This window comes from Oryctolagus cuniculus, chromosome 4 (genome assembly GCF_964237555.1).
Source record: "Oryctolagus cuniculus chromosome 4, mOryCun1.1, whole genome shotgun sequence".
NCBI lineage: Eukaryota > Metazoa > Chordata > Mammalia > Lagomorpha > Leporidae > Oryctolagus > Oryctolagus cuniculus.
In genome coordinates this window covers 110,408,480-110,436,311 of record NC_091435.1, presented here as the reverse complement: position 1 = coordinate 110,436,311, position 27,832 = coordinate 110,408,480, and the positions used below count along the sequence as shown (strand labels likewise).

At 41.7% G+C, this 27,832-nt stretch overlaps 2 long non-coding RNA genes across 3 annotated transcripts in view; one reads left to right on the top strand and one right to left on the bottom strand.

The window, feature by feature from the left end:
- LOC138849340 (uncharacterized) overlaps positions 1-7,412 on the bottom strand; it is a 17,800-nt gene extending 10,388 nt beyond the window's left edge. The window contains exon 1 of the long non-coding RNA XR_011388064.1: positions 7,332-7,412. This is a non-coding gene — a long non-coding RNA (uncharacterized lncRNA). The remainder of the gene's footprint in view (positions 1-7,331) is intronic.
- LOC103350446 (uncharacterized) lies at positions 2,740-27,832 on the top strand. Of its 2 annotated transcripts, none has more exons than XR_007908797.2 (3): positions 2,740-7,656; positions 18,485-18,714; positions 26,227-27,832. It is a non-coding gene; the product is annotated as an uncharacterized lncRNA (long non-coding RNA). The 2 variants fall into 2 exon arrangements; XR_007908798.2 differs by having other exon boundaries at positions 2,741-7,656; positions 26,230-27,832.

Sequence of the window (27,832 nt, the reverse complement as noted above, 5' to 3'; positions counted from 1 at the left end):
ATAAATGTGTTTTCATTTACTCAAGTGTTTTGAAATATTCTTGTATAGAAATAACTCTGGTAACCCAATAGAAATAAAAGCCCCAGTTTTAAAATGGACAGATAATCTGAAAAGACATTTCACCAAAGAAGATGTGCAAACAGCCAATGCGTATATGAAAAGATACTCAGCATGATTGATCATCAGGGAAATGCAAATAAAAACTCAGATAATGCAGATGTAAAGAAATGAGAACCTTCATTGTCTGCCTGTAGGAATAAAAATGGTGTAGCCACTTTGGAAAAGAGTCTGACAGTTCATCAAAAAGTTAAACACACAGTTACCTTGACTTAACAATTCCATCCTAGATATATCTAAAAGAACCGAAACAGATGTACCCAAAAACCTGTACAGAATGTTCACAGCAGCATTATTCTTAATAGTCAACATGCAAAAATAACTCAGATGCTTATAAACATAAGGGATGAACACAATATGATTTCATACAGTGGAGTTTTATTATAAAAATAATGAAGTATTGATATATGCTAGGCTACAGATGAACTGTGGAAATAGGCTGAGCTGAAGAAGCTACATACATGATTTTATCTATATAGTCACAATAGGCAAATACATATAGAGAAAGTAGATTAACTCTTACATAGGAGCAGAGAGATGGCAGGTGATAGATATAGGGTAGGGGTTTCTTTTGGGGGGGGATGAAAATGTAAAATTGAATATGGTGATGGTTGTATGGGGAAGACATTTGACCTAGTTAAATCATTTTTGGGGGCACCTACAGTCCCTGTTTTAGTGCCTAAGTTCAAGATCCTACTCTGTTCTTGATTGTACTTTCTGGTCAGTGCCCACCCTGGGAGGCAGCAGGTGATGGGCTCAAGTGTCTGGGTCCCTGCCACTCCTGTGGGAGACACTCATGAAAATTATTAAATACTGGGGGCTGGTGCCGTGGCACAGTAGGTTAATCCTTTGCCTGTGGAGCCAGCATCCCAAATGGGCTCCAGTTCTAGTCCCAGCTGCCCCTCTTCCAATCCAGCTCTGCTATGGCCTGGGAAAGCAGTAGAAGATGACCCAAGTGCTTGGGCCCCTGCACCCGCATGGGAGACCTGGAAGAAGCTCCTGGCTCCTGGCTTCCAATTGGTGCAGCTCTGGCTGTTGCAGCCATCTGGGGAGTGAACTAATGGAAGGAAGACCTTTCTGTCTCTCCCTCTCACTGTCTGCAGCTTTACCTCTCAAATACATAGAATCTTTTTTTAAAGATTTATTTATGTATTTATTGTTTTGAAAGAGTTACACAGAGAGAGGAGAAGCAGAGAGAGAGAGAGAGAGAGAGAGAGAGAGGTCTTCCATCCGATGGTTCACTCCCCAATTGTCCACAAAGGCTGGAGTTGCGCCGATCAGGAGCCAGGAGCTTCCTCCGGGTCTCCCACGTGAGTACAGGGGCCCAAGGACTTGGGCCATCTTCCACTGCTTTCCCAAGCCATAGCAGAGAGCCAGATCGGAAGTGGAGTAGCTGGGAGTCGAACCATCGCCCATATGGGATGTTAGTGCTTCAGGCCAGGGCATTAGCCAGCTGTGTCACATCGCTGGCCCCAATAAATAAAATCTTAAAAAAAAAGAAAAGTATTAAATACAAAGAGAAAGAAGTCTGATGAGTTGTAAATAGAAACACAATTTTATAGAGTCAAATAATATTTTTAATTTTATCTTAAAAGTATACCTTGAATAGATAATTAAAGAATTGATGGACCAGTGTTGTGGCGTAATGGGTAAAGCACCTGCCTGTGATGGCACTATCCCATATGGGCACAAATTCATGTCCTGACTGCTCCACTTTTTTTTTGACAGGCAGAGTGGACAGTGAGAGAGACAGAGAAAGGTCTTCCTTCCTCCATTGGTTCACCCCTCAGTGGCTGCTGCGGCTGGTGCGCTGCGGCCAGCACACCGTGCTGATCTGAAGCCAGGAGCCAGGTGCTTCTCCTGGTCTCCCATGTGGGTGCAGGGCCCGAGGACCTGGGCCATCCTCCACTGCACTCCCAGGCCATTACAGAGAGCTGGAGTGGAAGAGGAGCAACGGGGACAGGATCCGGCGCCCCAACTGGGACTAGAACCCAGGGTGCCAGCACCACAGGCAGAGGATTAGCCTATTGAGCCGCGGCGCCGGCCTCCACTTTTGATCCAGCTCCCTGCTAATGGCCTGGGAGGGCAGCAGAGGATGGCCCAAGTGCTTGGACCCCTGTACCGACATGGGAGACCCAGCTGAAGCTCCTGGTTTCAGCCTCGTCCAGCCCTGGCTGTTGCTGCCATCTGGGGAGTGAACCAGCAGATGGAAGACCTCTCTCTCTTTCTAACTCTGCCTTTCTTTTTTTTTTTTTTTTTTTTTTTTTTTTTTTTTTTTTTTTTGACAGGCAGAGTGGACAGTGAGAGAGAGACAGAGAGAGAAAGGTCTTCCTTTTTTGCCGTTGGTTCACCCTCCAATGGCCACCGCTGCAGCCGGCGCACCGCGCTGATCCTGGCAGGAGCCAGGAGCCAGGTGCTTTTTCCTGGTCTCCCATGGGGTGCAGGGCCCAAGCACCTGGGCCATCCTCCACTGCACTCCCTGGCCATAGCAGAGAGCTGGCCTGGAAGAGGGGCAACCGGGACAGAATCCGGTGCCCCGACCGGGACTAGAACCCGGTGTGCCGGCGCCGCAAGGTGGAGGATTAGCCTATTGAGCCACGGCGCCGGCTTCTAACTCTGCCTTTCAAATAAAAAGAAAAAATAATCTAAAAAAAAGAAAGAATTGAAAATGATTTCCAAAGCTCTTTAAGACTAGGATTACAACATCAATATTTTCCCAGGACAGTCTTTTAAAAATGAATATCCTCGTTAGGTGAGTTTCTTCAGGAATTGAATCTATGTGTTGTTCAATGACTTGACTGGATTGTTTTCCCTAAAGCCTAGTGGCAGCGATTAAGAATAACAACAACAAAAATCCCACCAATATTTTCCAGGTGGTTTGGACTTACTAGCTTTTAATATAGTATGTATTTATAGTTAAAGCTTTTAATTCCACAGTACATTATATCTCAGGTCTGAGATATCCATGTTCAAAGTCTATCATATGGCAGACATTCAGTTAACCAGACACAACTACTAACAACCAGTAGGACCTGCTGCAGGGTTTTGGCGGTGAGGGTCAAGGAAGACTATAGATGTGAGTGAGGCCAGTCCCCTGCCCTCAAGGAGCTTGATTGTAGGAGGGCTGTCAAAACATACACTGCAAGAGAGAAATCAGACCTGGGCTCTATTCTGGTGTCACTAACTGGCTGCTTGAGCTGACATGTTATTTAATCTTCCCAAGTCTTAGTTTTATCATCTATCAAATGCTTAGAAGGGCAGAAATAGGCTGTGTAGATTAAAGTGAAAAAATACGTGGAAATAACTAGCACAGTTCCTGGCACATCTGGGTATTCAGTGGTGCTTGTTTTTCACTCGTATATTTATAGAAATGTCAGATTTTAAAAATGCTAGAAGTCACAGAAAGTGTGTCTAGAGGAAAGGAAGCCATTCTAGCTGAAGGAAATGTGATGTGATGAATGTCACAAAGCAAGAAGTTTACCATGTTTGCTCATGGACACCAAGCAAAGGCAGCCTCCTGGGCACTCTGGCTACCACTTTGGCTCAAGTGCTCTGGGCCAGAGTATTTCCTGATAAGCAAGTGTCTATAGTCTATTAAATAGTCAAGGGATGAGCTCAGTGGTAGGTTGGCCTACTGTGCCAGTGTTAGCAGACCACCATCTTCTTGAGAGACTTAATTTGTTTCTTGTTTCTTTTTTTTTTTTTTAAGGATTTATTCACTTATCTGAACGAGTTACACAGGGAGAGGAGAGACAGAGATCTTCCCATCTGCTGGCTCACTCCCCAAATTGGCACCAGCCAGAGCTGAGCCAATCTGAAGCCAGGAACCAGGAGCAGTTTCTGGGTCTCCCATGTGGGTGGCAGGGACCCAAGTAATTGGGCCATATTATGCTGCTTTCCCAGGTGCATTAACAGGGAGCTGGGTCAGAAGCAGAGAAGCCAGGAATTGAACTGGTACCCATATGGGATGCTGACACCTGAGACAGTGGCTTTATGCCACATTGTAGGCCCCAATTTTTTTTTTTTTAAATAAGCAATGAGGTAGAAATTCAGCACAATAATAGAGAGACACTCAAGGGGTTTGCCGTTGTGTCTACAGTCTCTGCTTGGTTGTGCTCCACTTACTCACCCAACTCGTGTGTTTGAAGCCCTAATCTCCCATGTGACTGTACTGAAGATGAGGCTCTTAAGGAGGAAGTTAAATGAGATCATAAAGGTGGAATCATAATCCAACAGGACTGGTATCTTTATAAAGAGGAAGAAACACCAGCAATCTCTGCTCCATGTGTGTACACAAAAGAAAGGCCATGTGAGGACCCAGGGAGAAGGAAGCCATTTGCAAGCCAACGAGAAAGACCTCACCAGAGATCAACTCCACTGGCACTTTAATCTTGGAATTAACATCTTCCATGGTGGTCGTAAATAAATTCCTATTGTTCAAATCAACCAGCCTATGTTGTTTTATAATAACAGGCTAACACACTACCAAAAAGTGTCAGAAATGCTCTTGGGTTTTGTCCACATTGGTTTTATCCTTATGTGAGAAAGCTCTCCTGTTTTACAAATTTCCACGGAGTTCCTAACTCTCTGCTCTGGGGAGGCTGGAACAAAAGGTTTCACTCACACTCAGGTGCCTTCTTCAAAGCAAGGATTCTATTTTTTTTCTCCCTTGGGTGGAAACAACTGGCAGGAAGGACATCTGTTCATTCCTGCAGAATCTGTTCTGGGACCAGTTCAGTTACTGGTGGCTGCTTCTCAGGTCTTTACTATCAATATGAAGGAAAAGACCATGTGGAACACTTCTCATTAGAATTTGAAAATCACTTAAATATTTAGGAGCAGTCAGGACTCATAATAATACTAGGGTACTTCAAAAACTTTGTGCAAACATGAAATTAAAAGACAAGTTTATTTGAGTGCAAAATTTTAAAAATAATATGTAATTAAATAGTAGGCACATTTATGAATATTACACGGTGGTGGGTTCTGACAGAGCTCAACTGTGATAAAATCCTACGCTCTTCCAGTGTTCTTACAACAAGTAATAAAAAGGCAGAAAGCACATATTTCAACCAAACGTGAAAGAGATAGAGAAATATTTATACATATTTTCAGTGGTTTTGTTCTTGATAGAGGGAAAGACAATAGAGCAATAAGGAGGGGGTCACTGGATAAGTAGGGGATTTCCAAGAGCTAAATGGTGAGTTGAAAGACTTTTGAAAGTGGGATCCCACTTGTCATTGTCACCCTTGTTTCCTCTGACACATGTAGGAGGAATGCAGGAATTTATACATTTAATCTTAACCCTCTTCTAACAGGTGTTCCCTATTGCAGAGGTCTACAAAGTTAGAAGGACTTTCCCCAGCCTCTCGAAGTTAGGTTCACATTGTGATTCAGAGTCTGCTGATGCCTTGCATTTGTGCAAGTGTTGAATTTGCAGTTGAGATACTTGGTGAGAGAGGCAGGTCCTGTGACTTCCAGGTTCTGATGTATGTGGTATTGAGGCAACAGCTGTGGCAGCTGCTTCCCTCCAGTTTCAATAGGCAATGTCCTCATTGTGACCTGGCAATAGCTTTCTGGGTGGCCCTGCTATGTGGCTTTGAGAGTACTTCCTGGAAACATAACTTAGAACCCATTTCTCCATAATTTCATAAGCTATTTAATAGCTGTAATGAATTTTCTGTCTAATCTAGCCATAGCAAGTCCTGTCTCTGCCAAAGAGCTGTGCTGCTACACTGGGATGGCAGTAAGTGTGGCAGCTAGTGGGGAAGGCTGCTGGGGTTTCCTGAGTCTGTTGGGCTGCGCCACTGCTTTCTCTTGTCCAGCCACACGAACCTTTTCTTCTTCGCTGCATGTTTCCCTGTCTCAGAACCTCAGGCGGGAGCATGCGTTAACTGATTTGTTCTGAAGTCAAGCTTCACGTCAAATCTCAGACCTTAGGATGCCCAGCTTGTGTTCTCTTCACATTTTGTATTCCTTTTGTAATGAATCACAGGGATAACTAAATAATGATCTGTGTAAGTTAAAAATAGATGTCTTCCTTGCCAGGCAGGGAAGTCTGAGAGCAGAGACTGGTACAGTCGTTTGCTTCCACTGTCTTAAAAGCACTTTGTACATCAGTACATAGTACATAGAGTCTGAGTGACTGTGCTCCAGCTCTCTGCTCCAGTCTTGTTGCATCTCTAACAATAACTTCCATGATTGTCACAGTGGGTGACGAGAACTTGGAGAATCTGTCACAGAATCTTAAATGCTTCTGCCTGGGAGTAACACACATCACTGCCCTAAACATTTTGTTAGCCAATCAAATCATAGACCACCTAGATCCAAAAAGGTGGCCCAGAAAAGATTGGAGAACTGCAAATATTGGCATGCAATATGAATGTCTGTTGCAGCCTCCTACCCAAGGAGCTAACCCAGACGTTAAGGTTGGGATAGGGGGAAGTATTGATTATTCCATAAATGGTGACTTGAATTTTTATCTCCTAATAAAGCAAGCACATTGCATTCTTTGTTCTAAGGCATATTTTTACTTTTTGTTATGTTCTCTACTGACGAATGTGCACTCTTATCCTGGCAGCCCTAAGCTCATGGCTTTACCAGAAATATCCTTGTGAAAATGAACTTTAGGTCAACAGCAGAATCTGCTTACCTAGGCAGGCTGATCATCTATTCATTGCTTTCACAAGGGCAAGCAGATTTAGTCCCTTTGTTATACATGAATGATGGCTGTGCTGTTGCTCTCATTCATTTGCCTTGAAATATAGTCACTCTTGAAGCTTTGCAGAATGGGTCTGCATCAATAACCAGTCCCCACATTGATTGAACATCTGTTACCTATAATGCTTTTATTAGGTATTGGTAGGTGCAAAAAGTACAATTCATGGCTCTTGTCCTCTAAGAATTAACTCTCCAGCTGAGGAAACAATATGTAAATCCCCAAATATTACCTAAATTCATGGCTATATATTTTAAAATACAGTGTCAGTGACCAGGCAGTAAAAGAATTTCAGAGGCAAGAAAGCACTCAACGAGTTATGTTGTCAGGGTCTCTGGGGGATGAGAATGGTGAGCTGGGTTTAGGGGAAGGGCTAGGGTAGGACTCAGGTAATGCAGGCTGGATTGTCATCCTAGACCAGGGATTCTCCAGGGAGAGGCTGGAAGAGGATAAGGGAAGAAGAAGGTCAGTGACAGGTATGGGGGAGAGAGCCCACCTGCTTGTTGAAAGGAGGGTACTTCACCCAGTGGTGGCCTCCTTTATCACGTCATCTTGGTTCTGAATTTGAGTCTTTGCCAGGTCACAATCCCACCTAGAATTTTAGAAATTCTATGTCTTCCATCAAGTCCAGCTTTTGTGTCCTTCACATCCTACCAGCCCAACAGCTCTGTGCAGGCAGCTGAACCCACCAGCACCCTGGATTGGACCCAGGTCTGCTAGCTGCCTCTTGAGGAGAGATGCTGACCCGAGGATGCCAGGCTGGAAGTACCAGGAATTTGTACCCCCAGGGAAAACCTTGACCACTGGGAGACTGCCAGCAGGTGTGTGTTCTCCTCTCCTCTTCTGTACCCGGGGCTGACGACTATGAGGGCCTTTTGCACATTTTCTCAGGGGGTCCCCAGAGGGAGTGAACCACTGTTTTCCTTGGGGTAACTTTCCCCCTAACTAACCCCACACAGACTTTTCCTCTTCGGTTTCACTCCTGCCTGTTCCAAATTAAGCTACACATCCTCATGCCCAAGTTAAGACACATCTTATAGCTTAAACTTTCTTTTTTTCTTTTACTTTCTTCATAAAAGTATTTACTTTGTTTCAGAAGTTAATTACTGAAAAAAGGCTTATTTTTGTGCCTTGCTCTTACAATTCAATAAGCATATCTACCCGATTTTGAAAATAAATACACTGCATCAACTGTGTAACTGTGTGGGATATCATTTTATATATATATATATATATATATATATATGTATATCACTTATATACCACTTCTCCATTTACTCTTTTTTTTAAAGATTTATTTATTTATTTGAAAGTTAGAGTTACACAGATAAAGGAGAGGCAGAGAGAGAGAGAGAGAGAGAGAGAGAGAGAGAGAGGGAGGTCTTCCATCTGCTGGTTCACTCCCCAGTTGGCCGCAACGGCTGGAGCTGCGCCAATCCGAAGCCAGGAGCCAGGAGCCAGGAGCTTCCTCCAGGACTCCTATGCGGGTGCAGGGGCCCAAGGACTTGGGCCATCTTCCATTGCTTTCCCAGGCCATAGCAGAGAGCTGGATGGGAAGTGGAGCAACCGAGTCTTGAACCGGAGCCCATAAGGGATGCCGGCCTTCAGGCCACTGCGTTAACCCGCTGTGCCACAGCACTAGCACCCTCCATTTGCTCTTAAGACAAACATCTAATGGACAGCTTTATGTGTGTCTGTTCTCCTTCAAAGTGCCCTTAATCTCCATTTTGATGTGGTTTCCCCTAATCAAAATATGAGGGAAGTATCCTAGCCTGCTTTTTATTAGGTAGGCCAAGATTGAAACTTCAGACGTGGTTGAAGTTTTTGCAAGACATACAGATATGCCTCTATACCTCTGGGAGTTTAGCTAACTGAGACATCAGAAGGAAAAGTCCACACAGGAGACCACCCTCAATATTAACGTTATTTGCAAGATAGGGGTTCCCTATGGCTACCACACTTCTAATACTAATTGCAAGTTCAGAAGTATTTAAGACTACTCTTAGTTTCCATAATTTGCTAGAAGAATTCGTAGAACTCAGTGAAAGCTGTTACATGGTTATAGATTAATGAAGCTAAAGGACACAGATTAAAATCAGGGCAGATTCCAGGAAGGTACCTAATGCAGAGCTACTGTTGTCCTCTCCCTCTGGAATAAGGACATGTTACTTTCTCAGCACTGATGTGTGACATGTATGTGTTCAGAGTTGCCAGCCGGGAAAGCTTACCTGTGCCTGCGTGTCCAGGTCTTTCTTGGAGTTCCCGTGGGAACCTGCAGGAGATCAACTGGGGGCATAACCCAAAGGCTCCACCATATGTCACATTGATGATGTGGCTCAGAGCCCCTACCCTTAACTGTCTGACCCAGGCCCTTCGGCTGACAGGGACGTGAAGCTGACTATTATGAACCTGAGGGTCATTTAAGTAGGAAACAAAAGCCAGACCTCTTTGGGGGGACAAAGTTACATTCTTTACTACACAATGCTAAAACCAGAAATGACTCCATTAGGGCTTCCTAGGGAACTGCTAATTAATAATGTCTAATTTCTTTCCTGAGACAGTTATTTAACTGAATTACATGGGAATGACCACTAGTATGCACAAGAGAAAGAAGGGTCCTTGACAGCAGGTAGCTCAACATATGGCAAAGAGAAGACCATAGCTCTGTCTCTGTCCAATAGCCACTTCCAGCCCCTATTCCCATCCAGACAGCCTCCTATGGCAAACAGCAAGCTGCCTGAGCCACACATTTCTCCCTAGGTCTAGGCTCCATTTATTTAAGGGAAATCAAATTGCCATGTTTCAGAATTGCTTATACTTAACTCTTTAAAATTTTTCATAGTAGAAATTCCTCCTTTAAATTTTAGCTGAGGAGCTGACATTATGGTACAGCGGGTTAAGTTGCTACTTGCAATGGTGGCATACCATATTGGAGCACCAGTTCTAGTCCCAGCAGATCCACCTCTGATCCAGCTCCCTGCTAATGAGCCTGAAAAGGCAGCAGAAAGTGGCCCAAGTGTTTTAGTCCCTGCCACTCATGTGAGAGACCCAGATGGAGTTCCCTGCTCATGGTTTGGGCCTGGCCCAGCCTTGGCTGTTGTGAGTATTTGAGACGTGAACAAGCAAATGGAAGATTCATTCATTCTCTGTCTCTCTCAAATAAGTAATTAATTTAAAAAAAAATTTCAGTTAAGGTGGGGATTAAAGAAGTTGTTCAGGCACTTAATACAACCACAAATCTAGTTTCAGGCCAAGAAATCACAAATTATAGTGTCAGTGTTGATAATACATAGGGAATGTGTTCTTCTGGACCTCACATGCTTAGTTCAGACCACACCTACAAAGCTTTTTGTGGCAATCTGACAAAGGAACTCAGTCTTGTAAATGCTCAGGCCACTGAGTGTCTCCTGCCTCTGTTCCCATCTAAACTCAACTTGTATGCTTATCTTTATGACTAGACTGGAAAACTCCAGATGAGGGGGTATTTCATATCTTGGTTCTTGCTACACATTGCCCAGCACAGCACACTTTGATGATTACTGGCAGAACACACAGTAGGGGCTTCATAATCATTTGTTGATGGTGAAATAATTTATATTATATTGCTTTAGGTTCCTTTTGTGTATATTTAATTATTTGGTCCCTATAATGCATAATAATTGATTTTCCTCCAAATTTGAAAATACCACCCCCATCCCAATTATTTAGTTCCAAAATCCTGTGCCTTTGGTTCTAGGAAAACCCTTGGGAATTATATTTTTTCCTACTAATAACATAGCCTCTGCACTACGCTGATGAGAAGAACTGAAACATGATTGAATGAACAGAAGGAATCAGAATGAACTCTGGGGTATGGGAAAGCAGGAATTTGCTGTAGTTTAATGGAGAGTGCCACCACCCCTTGGAGGTATGCAGTTAACCTAAACAGATGCACAATCAAAACCCACTGATTTTGTTCCTTAAATAGACTTTATATAATTTGTACATTAAATGAAGTTAAACCTTTTCCAAAGGTATAATCACCACCAATTCACAAATTCTGTGGCTAGGAGCAGAGCCATTTACACACAATTCTGGGTTTCTGCCATATCATTACTTTAAGTTAATGAACTGGTTTAGACCAAGTCCTGCCCCTAAAGGGTCCTTAATGACTAACTGTTATTGTCAAGGAAAGCAGTGAAAATTGAATTGTTGTCCAAGAGAAATGAGGCCAGAAGACCATTCCCTTTATTGCTAAAACAACTCCATGTGTTTTATTAAGTGGGCCAGTTTGCAGAGTAGTCTGGCCATAGAAAGATTTGTAAAATCCAGTATTGATATGTTCTTTAAGGCTTTCAGGACAAGCATTAACTAGTTATACAAATGATCCTTGTCATCTTTGGCCAAATACCCATTTTCTTAAATCTAACATTTCTGAGGATCCAGCTGCTTCATCTAGTAAGTATTTTGTAAAATATCTGGGAGAGTTATTGTCCTTCAGTGGTACTATTTTTTTAACTTTTATTTAACAAATATAAATTTCCAAAGTACAGTTTATGGATTACAGTGGCTTCCCCCCGCCCATAACTTCCCTCCCACCCCCCACTCCCTCTCCCATTCCATTCACATCAAGATTCATTTTCAATTATCTTTATATACAGATCAATTTAGCATGTATTAAGTAAAGATTTCAAGAGTTTGCACCCACATAGAAACACAAAGTGTGAGTACTAGTTATAGCATTAATTCACATTGTACAGCACATTAAGGACAGAGATCCTACATGAGGAGTAAGTGCACAGTGATTCCTGTTGTTGACTTAACAATTTGACACTCTTGTTTATGGCGTAGGTAATCACCTGAGGCTCTTTTCATGAGTTGCCAAGGCTATGGAAGCCTTTTGAGTTCGCCCACTCCGATCTTATTTAGACAAGGTCATAGTCAAAGTGGAAGTTCCCTCCTCCTTTGATGGCCCGTTCTTTCCACTGGGATCTCACTCCCAGAGATCTTTCATCTAGGTCGTTGTTGTTGTTGTTGTTGTTGTTTTGCCAGAGTGTCTTGGCTTTCCATGCCTGAAATACTCTCGTGGGCTTTTTAGCCATATCTGAATGCCTTAAGGGCTGATTCTGAGGCCAGAGTGCTATTTAGGACATCTGCCATTCTATGAGTCTGCTGTGTATCCTGCTTCCCATGTTGGATCGTTCTTTCCTTTTAAATTCTATCAGTTGGTATTAGTAGACACTAGTCTTGTTTATGTGATCGCTTTGACTCTTAATCCTATCATTATGATCAATTGTGAACTGAAATTGATCACTTGGACTAGTGAGATGGCATTGGTAGATTCAGTGGTACTCTTTTAAAACAGGATGGATTTCAGCTATGGGCTGTGATTTGAGTGTGATTCTACAAGATGTAGGTTCAAGGTCATTCCCACAGAGGAGAGGTTGGGCAGACAAAAACACATTAAGGTTCTTGATGTGAAAACAGCTTTCATAAGACTGCTAACTGCTATTTGCCCTCTTCATTCTCATTCTCTCCTGACTGTACAGGGGAGTTTTCCAGAGGGTATGTTTGATATCACAACAGATTGAATAAAGAAGCAGATATGAGAATCCACTTCTTTGTGTAAACTAGATATTATAGAGGGTAGCAAAAATGGGAAACAATGCTTTTCTCACATTTGTTTTAAAATACAGTAATTTTTCATAAAATGCTACTTATTACTATGTAATGGATTTGTTACTTTATTTTGTTTTTTTAAGATTTATTTATTTATTTACTTGAAAGGCAAAGTTACAGAGACAGGGAGAGACAAAGAAAGATCTTTCACCCTCTGGTTCATTCCCTAAATGGCTACCTTGGCCTGGGCTGGGCCAATGCCAAGAGTTAGAAATTTCATCTGGGTCTCCCACATGGGTGGCAGGGACCCAAGTACTTGGGCCATCTTCTGCTACTTTTCCACACACATTAGCAGGGAGCTCAATCAAAAGTGGAGACGCTGGGACTCAAATTGGCACTCATATAAGATGTTGGCATCTCAGGCAATTACTTAGCCCACTTACTACCACACCAGCCCTTATTATTATTTTTAAATGAATCGATCAATACTTTTAAAATGTTTTAATTTTTGATACAGCTTGTATTAATAAACATACTTATTTAAACAAAAAGTTTTTTTCTGAATTTTATTTATTTTGAAAGAGTTACAAAGAGAGAGATTTTCCATCCACTGGTTCACTCCCCACATGGCCACAACAGCCAGCATTGGTCCAGGCAAAAGCTAAGAACTTCATCTAGGTCTCCCATATGGGTAGCTGGGGCCCAAACACTTGGGCCATCTTCTGCTGCTTTTCTCAGGCCATTAGCAGGTAGTTGGATTGTAAATAGAGCATCCAGGACATGAATTGATGCCCATATGGAATACTGGAATTGCAGGTGGTGTCTTTATCCACCATACCACAATGGGCCCTAAACAGGTCCCTGGACAAAAGTTTTTTTGAGGCATTCAATACATTCTAGGCTGGCGCCGTGGCTCACTAGGCTAATCCTCTGCCTTGTGGCACCGGCACACCGGGGTTCTAGTCCCAGTCGGGGCGCCGGATTCTGTCCCGGCTGTTCCTCTTCCAGTCCAGCTCTCTGCTGTGGCCCGGGAGTGCAGTGGAGGATGGCCCAGGTCCTTGGGCCCTGCACCCACATGGGAGACCAGGAGGAAGCACCTGGCTCCTGGCCTTGGATTGGCGCAGCACACCGGCCACAACGCACTGGCCGTAGCGGCCACTTGGAGGGTGAACCAATGGAAAAAGAAGATCTTTCTCTCTCTCTCTCACTAACACTGCCTGTGAAAAAATAAAAAATACATTCTAAGAACAAAAATGGATCTTGAGACCAGAAAACTGTAAGAATCACTGATAAAAGCAGAACAGGGATAACTTCTAATGAAGACAGCCTTGACATTTCCTAACCGTCACATCACATGATCCACCCCTCACAATTCACTTAAATACATTGTATATACATACACACAGATACACACACACAAATCAAGCTTTTTCCCATTTCCCACTTAAGAGAAAAATAGACAGTTTAGATTAACAAATAAATGTTAACTGACCCAACAAACAAAGCAATTAAAAAAAATTCTCGAACAGAGTAATTGCAATGGATTGAATGTTCATATCCTCCCAAACTTTGTATGTTGAAATCCTGACCTCTAAGGTTAGTGTTTGCAGGGCCATCAGAGATGATTAGGTCACAGGGGTGAAGCCTTCCTTAATGGGATTAGTGCCCCAATAAAAGAGGCCCCAGAGAAATTGTTCATGTCTCCCATGCTACCTCTCCATGTTTCAAGACTCAGAATGGCTACCACTTGGGGATATGATCTGTATTAACATCTATTTATATATCCATAAAGTGCCTCTAAAATATTTTTAAAGGCAATAATATTGATTGCTTTTGAGGAGGGAAATTGGAATTAATGGATAGCGAGAGAGGAATGGATTTTGAATTTTTTTAAAAAAATTTATTTGACAGGTAGTTATAGACAGAGACAGAAAGGTCTTCCTCCCGTTGGTTCACTCTCCAAATGGCCACCAAGGCCGGCATTGTGCTGATCTGAAGCCAGGAGCCAGGTGCTTCATCCTGGTCTCCCATGCGGGTGCAGAGACCCAAGCACTTGGGCCATCCTTCACTGCCCTCCAGGGCCACAGAAGAGAGCTGGACTGGAAGAGGAGCAACCAGGACTAGAACCTGGCGTCCATATGGGATGCTGGTGCCGCAGGCGGAAGATTAACTAAGTGAGCCAAGGCACTGGCCCCAGATTTGGAATTTTGAAACCTGTGAATAAATTATTTACTCAAAATGTAAAATAACATTAACATTAAAAAAGAACCAACAAGTGTGCAACCTCTTTCCAAAGTACCTACCAGTGGGGCTAGCGTTGTGGCATAATTGGTAAAGCTGCCTCCTGCATCCCATATGGGTGCCTATTCAAGTCCCAGTTGCTCCATTTCTGATCCAGTTCCATGATAATGTGCTTGGGAAAGCAGCAGAAGATAGCCCAAGTCCTTGGGCCCCTGCACCCACGTGGGAGACCCAAAAGACACTCCAGGTTCCTGACTTCAAATTAGCCCAGCTCTAGCCATTGCAGCCATCTGGGGAGTGAACCAGCAGATGGAAGACCTCTCTCTCTCTCTCTCTCTCTCTCTCTCTGCCTCTCTGTAACTGTCTTTCAAATAAAAATAAATAAATCTTTAAAAAAATACGTCCCAGGTACTTGGTCTAGATCCACATAGTTCAAGAACTGATATTTGATTGTTCTCTTAGTTTTAAAATACTATTCATCTTTCTCTGCCTGATTTTAGGTTCTTTGAATGAAATGACCACCTGCATACTTACACACCTTTGAGTTCCCTGTGTTAAATAAGAATTATTGGAGGTTGTTATTTTGTAGTAAGTTTCACCAGGTCTCTGCAGACCAGAGTGAAATCAAATGGAGCCACTTGTACAAAACTCCAGATCATTGGGACAGCTTTGTGGGGCAGCAGGTTAAGCTACTGCTTCTGTAACTGGCAACCCATTTTGGAGTGCCAGTTTAAGTTTCAACTGCTTTGCTTACAATCCAGCTCCCTGCTAATGTACCTGGGAAAGGCAGCAAAAGATGGCCCAACTCCTTGGGCCCCTGCCATCGACATGGGACATGTGGATGGAGCTCTGGGCTCCTGGCTTTGCCTGGCCCAGCTCCAGCTCATGCTGCCATTGGAGGAGTGAACCAGCGAATGGAAGATTCTCTCTGTCTCTGTCTCTCTGTCTCTCTTCCCCCCCTACTCCCCCTCCTCCTCTTCCCCTCTCCCACTCCTCCTTTTCCTCTCTACGCTCCTCCCTTTCCCTCTCCCTCCACACCTCTTTTTCTTTGTAACTCTTTCAAATAAATAAATAGTTTTTTAAACAACATTTTTCAAAAAATGAATAAAGTTTCATTTCGCTAAACCAAAACTAAGTTGTTATCTGAGAGATCAGGAAAGAAAGAGAGAATAGGGTAATTCCCAAATAGTCCACTTTGTATTGCCATGATAATAAAGGTTCCTCTGCTTCCATCTTTAACAAAAAAAAATTAATCTGAGGTAACTTGATGTTAACTAACCAGTTATCTTTCTGTTGTTCTGTCTACCTTCCCCAGTCTTACAAGAAAAGTAACTTTAAAACGACCAGTCCACTGTTTGTTCTTTGGTTCGGCTTCCTTCAGCCTTTCTCTGTAAAACCAGTCTCTCCTGCTCAGTTCACTTACTCCATTTCATGGAATGAAGTGTTGCTCAGTTCTACAATCACAAATAAAGCCAATTAAGATCTTTAAACTCCGTTGGTGTAATTCCGCAGTACTTAGCACAGCATTGAGTATAAGCAGCTGCATAATAAAACATTTTTATTAATTGATAAGTCTGTACCCAAGGGACTGAAATCCTGACACTAGCCAACTTTTCTGTGGCGAGTTGCTTTTTGTGATGAAAACTCCTGGAATTGAACGAGCCAAGGGACCATCAGGCATGCTCAGTCAGCCTAGAAGAAACACCAGAAACCTCTTTTTAAAATTTTTTATGTTTATATTTGAAACAAATGAAAAAAATCCACTCCTTTACTAGAGTCCCTGCAAGTATTTTCTGGTTTGGAATTCTTTTTACTTGTTTAAATAATAGAATACTGTCATCTCGCAGTGCCGGGGGCCTCTAATAACTCAATACACTTGAGAAACCAGACGAAATGGGAGAGTTTCCCTGATGATGTTGTCTGTCTCCTTTCTTGGACAAATTAGTAATGCTCAGTGTAGAAAACTCATTTAGATTCCTAAGAACTTTAGAAATATTAATTGTAATGGGTCAGTGTCACAGCACTCTTTTCAGTTACAGGTGAGTGTGATAAAAATAAAGAGGTTCTTCAGGTTTCAGTTTGGGCCTTTTGTTTCCATTCTCAAGAATTGAACTTTCGAGATATATCTAGTATAGATCCTAAAATTGGACTTCATTTTTTAAAGTGAAAAGTGGTTGCCATCTCAAAAACAGGACTTAAATGCTAGTACGTTAAAAAAGTCAATATGAAAAATGATTTCTCATCATTTGAAGAGCCTGTCTCCCCAAAGTTGCAGAGTGTCTGTGCCTGAATCCCTCTAATCAGTTTAAAAACATTAATGGTTTGGGGCTGACATTGTGGTATGTTGGGTTAATTCATCACCTGTGATGCTGGCCTCCAATATGAGTGTCACTTTTGTGTATAGGCTGCTCCACTGCCCATCCAGCTCCCTGCTAATGTGCCTGGGAAAGCAGTGGAAGACGGCCCAAGTGCTTGAGCTTGTTGCCATTCTTGTGGGAGACTCAGATGGAGTTCTGGCTCCTGATTTCAGCCTGATCCAGCCCTGGCTGTTGTGGACATCTGGGTAGTAACCAGCAAATGGAAGATCGCTCTCTTTTTCCCTCTCCTTCTCTGTCTGTAATTATGCCTTTAAAATAAATGAGTTAACTAAAAAAACACATACACTACTGAGTCACACAAAATGTTAGCAACATAATGTTCTGCTCCCTTGGCATATTTGCATTTGTTCTTACAGAGTTAAGAATCCTTTACTCAAAGAAATGACTACCTTAGGATAAAATTTCAAATGATGAACCACTTAGAATTTTCTACTTTCTCTTGAAGATTAATTTGTTCCCTTAAGTTTCTTCCAGTTCTTAGCCTTCTTCACTACAACTCCAAATGAAAATGAGCAAAGTTTGCATGTTTAAGTTTAGAAATTGTCAGAAGATAAATTATTCAAAATTGCTTTTAAACATTTACCCAAAAAAGTGGCAGGGAATTGTGACCACAGTTTCACAAGCCAAATGCTGTCCTGACTTTTTATTGTCTTGGAGAACAAAGATTTAGGTTATTAGAAACATCAAAGTTGATTTTATGTCGAGATACATCAGAGATAGCGAGTTCCATTATTGCAACAAAATCTTAACTCTGTGATGTTTCATAATTTTCTTTTTTAAAAAAGATTTATTTATTTGAAAGGCAGAGTTACACAGAGAGACAGAGGTGGGGGGAGGGCCCCTAGTAGCCTCAACTGCCAGAGCTGGGCTGATCCAAAGCCAGGAGCCAGGAGCTTCTTCTGGGTCTCCCACATGGGTGCAGGGGCCCAAGGAGTTGGGCCATCTTCTACTGCTTTACCAGGCCATAGCAGAGAGCTGGATCAGAAGTGGAGCAGCTGGGACTTGAACCAACACCCATATGGGATGCCTGTGCTGCAGGTGGCAGCTTTATGCACTGTGCCACAGTGCTGGCCCCCATAATTTTCTAAATGTGTTTTAACACTATTGACAAACTCAAAACTTTGCAGCTTAGATGGCTGGGGGAACAATTTTCCAAATGTTTCAAACTACATCATGAAAACACAACAGAGGAAGTCTGCTTGTGATCTTGACTTGAGAGTTTGACTGTCTCCATCAGATCCCTTAAACAAGGCCTTTGTTTATCAATCTGTGTCACAAACTTTTGCTAATCTTAGTGCTTCGATTATTAGCATGGGAAAATCAATGAAAAACTTTGTCTCTGGATATTTGCTTTATTGATCCTTTCTAAATAAAGTTGCTGCTCTTCTTAAAGGAAGTTGTACTTTTCTAACTGCAAATGTTTCCTTCTCAGAGAAGAGAGATATTTCAAGTTGTCTGCACAGTGTCGTGTGTCTCCTCTCCTAAACACAGACTCGGATTTCTGGATATTGAATGGACCTGGTTGGAGGCCAGAATGCTTGGAGTATCTGGGCCAGCTCATGCCAAACTCTTGGCAGGAAACCAGGTTGAGTACTCCAGGCCCCAGTGATAGAACCCAGCATCCCAATCTATTTTATGACCCTGGCTTCTCATCAAGCAAAGGTGGGGCTCTCTGCCATAGCTGATATTCTTGGGTCTCTGCTGTCGTGTTGGCTAAGAGAGCTTTTCCAGTGATCTCATTTTAAAAAGTTTATTATTTCATCTTTATCTCTTCATTTAAAATCTGTACTTAGGGGTGTTTTACCAGGTACATAGCATATTAGATCATAGCACATGTGTATAATTTCTAAATATGTAAACATATAGAGGAGCTAGATGTTTGAAAATATTTTCTGATGGGAATTCTCAATGAAAGAAGTTCGGATACCACTGCTCTATGAAAATAGGTTCTAGAAAATGTCTCTGTGCCCTTTGCTAGAACATTAACAAAGTTTAAGTCGGGGACTCAAGAACAAACTTAAAACAGCTCCAAATGACCAAAGATGGGACAATAAAACAGTGGATTAAAACATTAACAGGTTTTTTTCATACTATTTTTTGAACTCTTTACTTAGTATAGAGTAAATCGTATGTATATAAAGTTAATTGAAAATAGATCTTAGTGAAAAATAAGAATGGGAATAGGAAAGGGAGGAGAAACACGGGTGGGAGTGTGGGTGGGGGAGTAGATACAATGAGAAAAATCAGTAAGTTCCTAAAGTTGCACTTATGAAATGGATGAAGTTTGTGTTCCTTAAATAAAAGGTTTCTGGAAACACACACATACACAAAAACATATTAAGTAGGTTAAAAATCTATGAATTCGTAGTGACATTTTATTTTATTTTATTTATGTATTTATTTATTTATTTGAGAGGTAGAGTTTTAGACAGTGAGAGGGAGAGACAGAAGGAAAGGTTTCCCATCCATTAGTTCACTGCCCAAATGGCCGCAACGACCAGAGTTGTGCCGATCCGAAGCCAGGAGACAGGTGATTCTTCCCAGTCTCCCATGTGGGTGCTGGAGCCCAAGGACTTTGGCCATCTTCTGCTGCTTTCCTAGGCCATAGCAGAGAGCTGGACTGGAAGAGGAGCAGCCGGGACTAGAACCGTCACCCATATGGGATGCTGGCACCGCAGGCGGAGGATTAACCTACTGCTCCATGGTGCTGGCCCCATAGTGAAATTTTAAAAATGAATTCATTGGCCATCTTTAATGGATGTTAATGAATCGACTAGTTATGCTGAAAAGAATCAATTATTGAACCTGATTTTTGTTTTTTGAGATGTGAGCTGTATCCTCAGGTACTGCACTTGTTTGTGTCCTCAAGGTTCATATGTTGGAAAGTGAATCCTCAGATTCATATGTTGATGGTATCTGGAGTTGGGCTATTTGAGGGATATGGTTAGGTGAAATGATGAAGGTGAGGCCTCCTGATTAGATTAGTGGCATTCTAAAAGGAGAAGAGACCTGAGCACACAGACTACTTTCTGTCACCATTTGATGCTCTCTGCTGTGTCGTAACTCAGCAAGAAGGGCCTCACCAGATGCCAACATCTTGATGCTGAACCTCACAGTCTTCAGAACTATTAAGAAACATTTTATTTTTTTGAGATTTAAAAGCAAGATTTATTAGAGCCAAAGACCTCCAGCCAGAATAGCATGGAGGAGGGCTCCAAGAGACACAAAACCTGAAGGAGCCAGTGGTACTGTGGTTTTAACACAATTTTGGGGGGGGAAATTAACATTTATTTACAAGGCCTGGACAAAACTTATCAAAGGCCTGATTTGCAATCTTTTATCCTGACTTGCTCATGATAAAACAAAAAAGAGTCCTCAGAAGGGTAGGATACCTAATTTGCTTTGCAGTAAACTGGGAACACAGAAGGAATTGACACTTCCAAACCATATGATGGGGCATTTGTTGTGGCATAATGAGTTAAGCTGCTGCCTGCAGTGCTGGCATCCCGCATGGGCACCAGTTCAAGTCTTAGCTGCTCCATTTCCAATCCAGCTCCCTGCTATTGCTCCAGGAAAAGCAGCAGAAGATGGCCTAAGTTCTTGGGCCCCTGTACCTACATGGGTGACCTGGATGGAGTTCCTGACTCCTGATTTCAGCCTGGCCCAGATCCTGTTGTTGAGGCCATTTGGGAAGTGAATCAGCAGAGGAAAGATTCTCTCTCTCTCTCTCTCTCTCTCTATCTATCTTTCTTTCTGCCTCCCTCCCTCTCTGTAACTCTGTCTTTCAAATAAACAAATCTTTTTTAAAAATCATAATGATCTCAATAGATGCAGAGAAAGTATTTGGTGAAATAACCATCCTTTCTCTGGCTGAAGAGCCCATGACAGTATTTTAGGCATGGAAAGCCAAGACATTCTGGCAAAAAAAAAAAAAAAAAAAAAAAACCCAAATGAAAGATCTCTGTGAGTGAGATCCCAGCAGAAAGAACGGGCCATCAAAGAAGGAGGTACCTTTCTCTGAAGGGAGGACAGAACTTCCACTTTGACTTTGACCTTGTCTAAATAAGATTGAAGTTGGCGAACTTAAGAGGCTTCCATAGCCTTGGCAACTCATGACAAGAGCCTAGGGAGATTACTGATGCCATAAACAAGAGTGTCAATTTGTTAAGTCAACAACAGGAGTCACTGTGCACTTACTCCTCATGTAGGATCTCTGTCTTTAATGTATTGTTCAATGTGAATTAATGCTATAACTAGTATTGAAACAGTATTTTACACTTTATATTTTGTGTGGGTGCAAACTGATGAAATCTTTACTTAATATATACTAAATTGATCTTCTATATATAAAGATAATTGAAAATGAATCTTGATGTGAATGGAAGGGGAGAGGGAGCGGGAGATGGGAGGGTTGTGGGTGGGGGGGAAGTTATGGGGGGGAAAGCCATTGTAATCCATAAACTGTACTTTGGAAATTTATATTTATTAAATAAAAGTTTAAAAATGTAAAAAAAAGAAATTACAATCCTTTCATGATAAAGACCTTAAGCAAATTGGGTATAGAAGGAATATTCCTCAACACAGTCAAGGTAATTTATGACATATCTGTGGCCAGCATCATATGAATGGGAAAAAATTGGAAGCATTTCCACTAAGATCTGTTTTTTTTAAAGATTTATTTATTTATTTGAAAGTCAGAGTTACACAGAGAGAGGAGAGGCAGAGAGAGAGAGAGGTCTTCCATTTGATGGTTCACTCCCCAATTGGCTGCAATGGCCGGAGCTGCACTGATCCAGAGCCAGGAACCTCCTCCCGGTCTCCCACATGGGTGCAGGGGCCCAAGGACTTGGACCATCTTCTACTGCTTTCCCAGGCCATAGCAGGGAGCTGGATCAGAAGTGGAACAGCCAGGACTCGAACTGGTACCCATATGGGATGCTGGTTCTTCAGGCCAGGGTGTTAAACTGAAATGCCACAGTGCCGGCCGCTGCACTAAGATCTTGAACCAGACAAGAATGCCCACTTTCAGCATTGCTATTCAGTATAGTTCTGGAAGTTTCAGCCAGAGCCACTAGGCAAAGAAAAGAAATTAAAGGGATACAAATTGGAAGGGAGGAAGTCAAATTATCCCTGTTTGCAGATGACATGATTCTATATATAGGGGAACCAAAAGATTCCACTAAGAACCATGGGAACTCACAAGACAGTTTGGTATAGTTACAGGATAAAAAATCAATAGCCTTGTAAACAAAAAGAACGCTATAGCTGAGAAAGGACTTTTAATATCAGTGCCATTCACAGTTGGTACCAATAAAACTTAAATACCTTGGAATAAATTTAACCAAGGATGTGAAAGATCTCTACAATGAAAATTCTGTAACATTAAAGAAAGAAATAGTAGAACACATACATACACGCACACACGCTTCCATGTTCATGGATTGGAAGAATTAATATCAAAATGTCCATATTACTGAAAGCCGTTTACAAGTTCAATGTGATCCCAATCAAAATACCAATGATATTATTCTCAGATCTAGAAATAATGATGCTAAAATTCATAGGTAAAGCAGTCTTAACAGAAACAAAGCTAGCTGGAGGCATCACAATACAACACTTCAAGGCATACTGCAGGGCAGTTATCAAAACAACCTGGTACAGTCACAAAAATGGACATGTAAGCCAATGGAACAGAACAGAAACTCCATAAATTAATCAGTATCTACAACCAACTAATCTCTGACAAGCAAGCTGAAATCAATCCCTGGAGAAAGGACAGTCTCTTCAATAAATGGTAGTGGGAAAATTTGATCTGCACATGCAGAACATTGAAACAAGACCCCTACCTTACACCTTATACAAAAAATCAACTCAAAATGGATCAAGGACCTAAATCTGTGATCTGATACTATCAAAATACTAGAGGAAAACATTGGAGAAACTCTGCAAGACATTGGCATACGCAGAGACTTCTTGGAAAAGCCCCAGAAGCACAGGCAATAAAGACAAAAATAGACAAATGGGGTTACATCTAACTAAGAAGCTTCTGCACTGCAAAGGAAACTCAACAAAGTGAAGAGGCAACTGACAGAATTGGAGAAAATATTTGCAAGCATCCTTTCAGAAGTCTGAAGTAGACTTCAAGCTAGATTGGTTGCATTCTTAATCACAGTACTTCCAGTATTACAGCTAGAGAAATTACAGCAGTGGACTCATTTTTCTTTAGCTAAAAAGTTCCAAGCATTGTCAGCATTGAACCTGAATAAAGTTATACTCCTCTTGTGTTTTCTAAGACTGGATAGTTATACTCCAAACCACCACACAAAAGTAATGAGTATAATTCTAAGACCTTGATTGCAAGAACAAGTAACTTGGAGGGATAGGACCAGGGCCAGGATAACCAAGAAAATGCCTAGAAATTCCAGTGACAATGACCTGGAGAATGGGGCTTAAAAGTAGTTGTGAGTGAGTTCTCCAGATCACTCAGGACCATCCTAAGGTGTGTGAATGCTGAGCTTATGAAGGTGGACAGACTTGGGTTCACGTTCCAATTCTGTGTATTACTAACTCTGCAAACCTTATTGTATCTTTGCCTCAGCCTCGTGTGTAAAATGAAAGTAATAGCAGTGCTGTTGGGATGAACACACAGATGGTAAGAAGTGCATGACATAGGGCTAAACACAGAGCAAGGCCCCAATATATGTTGGCTGTCCTTACTATTGACAGCATTAGGTTCAAGGTACCCTCCTCATCTTCTATCTCTGTTCTGTTGAATGAGCAAACATAATTCTTTTGACCTTAGTCATCTGCATTTATGGACAAAAAAAGTTCCTCTTTTAAAACTCAGATTTCACCTTTAAGTCAACATTATTCTATGAGAAATATGCTGACATTTTTCTCCCACAGGCTGTAACAAAATTGCTAAAATTTTGTAAGATGGAGGTGCATTCTCCAAGTATTATTGCTTCATAACTGCTCTCTCCTCACACCTCCAACAGTTCAATATAATATGGCCAGCTCATCAGTTTCACCAAGTAAAAAACCCATAAAATTAGAATTGTGTCTCAGGAGCACTTGAATTGGAAGGAGAATTAGCGGAAAAAAAATCAATGCACAGGAGCAGATGTTTGGTAAAGCTGTTAAGACTCTGGTTAGAACACCCACATCCCAAATCAATGTACTTTGTTCAAGTTCTGGCTTCACTCTGGCTTCCTGCTAATGTGCTCCTTGAGAGGCAGCAGGTGATGGCTCAAGTAGTTGTGTCCCTGCCACCCATGTAGGGGAACCCAGATTGAGTTCCAGGCTCCTGGCTTTGGCATGGCCCAGTTCTGACAAGGGGAGTGGCGTCTATCTTGCTTTCTTTCTTTTTTTTTTTTTTTTGAAAGATTTATTTATTTTAAAGTCAGATACACACAAACACACACACACACACACACACACGGAGGTGTCTTCCATCCACTGGTTCACTCCTCAATTGGCCACAATGGCTGGAGCTGTGCCTATTCAAAGCCAGGAGCCAGGAGCTTCTTCCAGGACTTCTCACATGGGTGCAGGGACCCAAGGACTTGGGCCATCTTCCACTGCTTTCCCAGGCCATAGCAGGGAGCTGGATCAGAAGTGGAGCAGCTGAGTCTCGAACAGGCACCCATATGGGAGGCTGGAACTGCAGGAAGTGGCTTAATCGACTACACCACAGCACTGGCCCATCTCTCTCTTTCAAAAAAATTTTTAAAGATAATTTACAGAGTTACATTAAAAGACAAATTGATGGCTTAACCCTGGGAACAAAATAGAAAAATACCTGTTTTTCTGTAACTGATACTCGTACCTAAAGATTTCATAATTAATAAGCTGACATCCTTGCTGCTGAGTTCTCATCTTCTTGACAGACTGGTTTTGGCTCACACGCCTGGTGCCTGGCTGCCCAGCATCTCCTTGGGGCTACCTGTGTGGGTGAGCCAGGGGAAGTCATGTTCCTTAGTTAATCATCATGGTAACCAGCTGAAACTTGTTTTTCCTTCTGAACCATGTTTCTTTTTCCAGTGGAGAGAGCCTAGATTTATGGCCACAGGGTGTGGTACAAAGCACATAGCTTTGATTGGGGTTTGTTCTTTGTTAGGTCAAAGGAGATTTGTTTAGTTAAAAGCTAGGGACACTTCCTTATTAATTTTTGTGACTTTCTGCAGTCTCTTAGAAACCTGAGAGGGAGACATTGCAAATAAATGAAAACAATACTTGTACAAAATGGTGGCTGATGTATTCAAGTCTTCGTGTTGGGGGCTGGGGTGAAATGGGGAGACTGCAGTTGTGTGTTTGCTGAATGGTAAGTTTCAGGTTGTTTTTCCCAAATAAATTTCCAAGCATTTCATCTCTCATCATTTCTTAAACCTTGACTGAAAACTGTAAATTACTGAGAACCTTTCCTTAGGGGATGAGTTTTAAAACTTCCATTCTAAACATGATTTTGACATGAAGTGCTACAGACAGGAAGCAATCGGATTTAACTTGATTCCCCTGGAGTCTGACTCCAGTTCTGAGGACTAAATCCGATGCCAAAGATTATGTTTTAGTTTGTTGTTATCTTTCCACATAACATCTTGTAAGGGGCATGGAAGGCAAGCTTTTCTTTCTTTGCCAAATATTTCTGTTGTACTTTACAGTCATGTTCAGTTCAGCATCCATTTTATCATTCACAGTGCTACATGACTTCAGTATGCCTGACACCCCAGGCAGGCATGGGGAAATTCAAGAGAACATAAACCCTGAGCAAGAGCACAGATGCTCTCAGAAGACAAGAAAGTAAACAAAACCCCATGATAAAGAAGCAGGGATTATGGCAGGGATGAAATCACTCTGGTGAATTTGGCCCTGGTTCCACCTCAGTGGTTCTTATCCCAGGGGAATCAATGCTCCACTCTCATAACGAACATTTCTTAGCACTCTCCATATCCTGAAGTAGAATTCAAAGAAAGTATATAACCTGCCTATGCACCTCCAAAATGCCCAAACACTTTAGAAAGACTTTGTATGATACTGTAATGGTGAGTATATGTTATACATTTGTGCAGATTCCTTACATATACAACACTAACAGAGAACCTCCATGTAAAGTATAGACTTTGAGTAATTGTGATTTATAATGTAGGTTCAGTAATAACAAATGTAACACTCTAGCAGGTGCTGTTGGCAGTGGAGGAGGCTTATGCATGTGTGGAGCAGCAGAAGGTGTATGGAAGATCTCTGGACTTTTCACTCAGTATAATCTTCCCAGAAAAGCTAATACACTGACTGCACTATATTAGAAGACAGAAGAAAAGTAAGCTTAAAAAAAGTCATTTACATTTTAATATACAAATATCCCAGCACAACTATGCTGAAAGACATAAAAAACCAGACATTATACCTACTTACAGTGACTATTTAATTTTTTATATTTGTTAATATTTAATGTTTCAATCTATTATAATGTAGTTAAATTGTATCTACCATAATACATTATTTGTTGTGATGCTATGATCTAGGTATAGCTTATTCCCCAAGTGTCCTGTGTTGGAAGCTCAGTCTTCAATTTGGTGATGTTGGGAGGTGGGATTTCTAGAGGTAGGAGCCAGTGGAAGATCCTAAAGTCAGCTAGGGGAGGGCCCTAAGAAGGGGTGTGAGGCCTCAGTCTCTCTTTGATGTCCTGTTATGCGATGTGATCTCTTCCCCTCACTCTCACCACTGCTATCTATCATGATGTGATACAGCCAAGAGGAGCCCCCATGTCAGCCTATACCATGATGTCTGTACTTTGGGGCTCCAAAACTAGGAGCTAAATAAACCTTTCTTTATAAAATTATCCTTCCTCCAAAGACTTGTGCCCAGAGGCACAAGCAATCAAAGCCAAAATTCAGAAATGGGATTACATCAAATTGAGAAGCTTCTGTACTGCAAAAGAAATAGGCAGGATAGTGAAGAAGCAACTGACAGAATGGGAGAAATTATTTGTAAACTATGCAACGGATAAAGGATTAATAAGTAGAATATACAAAGAGATCAAGAAACTCCACAACAACAAAACAAACAAGCCAGTTAAGAGATAGGCCAAGGATTTAAACAGACATTTTTCAAAAGAGGAAATCCAGGTGGCCAACAGTCACATTAACAAAGTATTCAGGATCATTAGACATCAGGGAAATGCAAATCAAAACCACAATGAGGTTTTACCTCACCTCAGAATGGCTTTCATACTGAAATCAACAAACAACAAATGCTGGTGAGGCTGTGGGGAAAAAGCGACTCTAATCCACTGTTGGTGGGAGTGTAAACTTGTAAAACCACTATGGGAGACATTTTGGAGATATCTCAGAAAGCTGAATATAGTCCTACCATATGACACAGTCATCCCACTCCTAGGAATTTACCCAAGGTAAGTGAAATCAGCAAATAAAAGAGTTATTTGCACCCATATGTTTATTGAAGCTCAATTCACAATAGCTAAAGTGTGGAATCAGCCCAAGTGCCCATCAAGTGAAGAATGGATAAGGAAATTATGGGATATATATACTCCATGGAATACTACACAGTTGTTAAAAGAAAAGAAATCCTGTCATTTGCAACAAAATGGAGGAATCTGGACAACATCATGATGAGTGAAATAAGCCAGTCCCAAAGAGACAAATGTCATATGTTCTCCCTGATCTGTGACAACTGACTGAGCACCAAAAAGGAAACCTGTAGAAGTGAAACTGACACTGTGAGAAGCAATAACTTGATCAGCTATTGTTCTGACTGTCAAGGA